Source organism: Echinops telfairi, unplaced genomic scaffold, assembly GCF_000313985.2.
Source record: "Echinops telfairi isolate 266 unplaced genomic scaffold, ASM31398v2 ScPeMD7_7469;HRSCAF=8507_1, whole genome shotgun sequence".
NCBI lineage: Eukaryota > Metazoa > Chordata > Mammalia > Afrosoricida > Tenrecidae > Echinops > Echinops telfairi.
In genome coordinates, this window is record NW_022111373.1 from 115,343,109 (window position 1) to 115,345,216 (window position 2,108).

Sequence of the window (2,108 nt, forward strand, 5' to 3'; positions counted from 1 at the left end):
CTTTGGGTCCCCACTTCGCACTCCCCCTCATTCACAGTGATATGATTTTTTGTACTTAAGCCTTTTTAATGAGCATAATTAATTATGTTCAATGAATTACGTACAACCACTACCATTATCCGTTTTGAAATTTTTCTATTCTTAGGGTTCAGAATCCTTTAAATTATTACACCTCATTTCCCCTGCTGCCCACACGCAGTAACCACCAAGAGATTTCTGTCTGGATTCATTGCCTAGTCTAGGTATTTCACATAACTATGCTCATATCATATTTGTCTTTTTGACTCTAACTTATTAGCATTATGTTTTTTCAAGGTTCATTCATGTCAGACTATGTATTAAAGCTTCACTATAGCTGAATAACCACTTTTTGTTTATCTATTTTGTATTGAACAACATGGAGAAGGAACCATATCTTATTACCTCCTCTGGCTCCTCTATTGCCATGAGGTAGAGATCAGACATGCTCCACCTTCTGTTCTTCTTTACCTACTCTGACACCAACTGTTCCTCCCATACCACTCTACTTTTGTGGGAGGTTCGAATATTCATTGCAGTGGCCACACAGAACTCAGAGACAGTACTCATTTTTATGGGCCTTATTAGGGACTCTAACAGGGTACCGCCAAACAGGATAAAAAACCATTCAGGATGCAGTCATTGAGCCACAGCAACACCCATCCAGCAGCCAAGTCTCTCTAGTCATCGGGTTCTCAACCATGTGGTCCCTTGACCTCTCTGCCTCCTTGGGCTAGAAAGCCAGCTCTCTGCTCTGCCTCACAGTTTTATATCTCAGCATTGCTCTATGATCTCCTTGCCTTGCCCTCTGGTGCCTCTCTTCTCTGCCTCCACCATTTCAGACAGAAATCTTGCATGTGGTCCATGTACGATGGTCCTGGGATTTCTCTCTCCTCCTGCCTCAAAGATGGCTCATCCTTACAGCCAAGTGAGTGAGAACTAAAATTGACCAGTTCCCCCCAATCAGTAGTACTCAGACCCTATTTGCATATTCTCACACAATCAACTGATACGAGTTACAGAGGCATTGATAAAAGAGTCATATTAGGAAATTTTACTCCACTAGAGTTCATCTGATGAACAACACTTGGGTTCTTTCTACCGATGGGCTGTTGTAAATATAGCCAAATATTGAATATTAAACAGTAAACATCGATCTTGACTTCTTAAGGGTACATATGAAGAGGTTTCAAAAAGGTCCTGGGAAAAATAGAATTATCCATAAATATTTTGAAACCACCTTATTTATGGGTAGAATTTCTGAGTCATATGGTAGGTCTATGTTTCATTTTTCTGAGGAACCACCAAACCGCCTTCCGTAACAGCTGGACCATTATAAAATTCCACATCTTCTTGAACATTGCTTATATTTTTCCTTTTTCTTATAATAGCCATCCTAATGGGGGTGAAATGGTATCTCATTGTGATTTTGTTTTACATGTCTCTAATTAATAGCATTGAGCACTTTTTCATGTGTTTATTGGCCATTTGTGTATCGTCATTGGAGAAATGTTCAAATCCTTTGTTCTTTTAAAAAAAATTATTATTGAACTGGTTGTCTTTTTGTCGTTAGACTACATAAATTCTTGATAAAGTATAGATATTAAACCCTTGCCAAGCATATGGGTCCCCAAATATGTTCTCCCACCCTTTAGGTTGTTTCTTCACTTTCTTGCTGAAGTCATTTGATGTACAAACAGTTTTAGTTTTGATGAAGTCTGATATGTCTAATATGTCTATTGTTGAACATGCTTTTGGTATCGTAGCAAAGAATCCATTTTGACAACTAGATTCTGTGTCATTAACCATATATTGTAAGAGTTTTTAGGGTTTATTTCTTATATTTGGGTTGTTGATTCATTTTGAGGTAATTTTTACTTATAGTGTGAGACATTGGAATATCGTCAGTCTTTTTCATGAATCTAGTTGTTCTAGCACCATTTTTTGAAGCCCTATTCTTAGATCCATTAAATGGATTTACCATTAGACTTGTCCTCGGGTCTGCCCTGCCTCCAGCCGCGAGCCACTGCCCTCCTATCGCCCACCATGGCCCTGCTGCACTCTGGTCGCGTCCTCTCCGGAGTCGCCGT

At 39.2% G+C, this 2,108-nt stretch overlaps 1 protein-coding gene across 5 annotated transcripts in view; it reads left to right on the forward strand.

Annotated features, from left to right (window-relative positions):
• LMBRD2 (LMBR1 domain containing 2) overlaps nt 1-2,108 on the forward strand; it is an 85,134-nt gene that overhangs the window by 21,124 nt on the left and 61,902 nt on the right. The gene's annotated exons all lie outside the window — the stretch shown is intronic.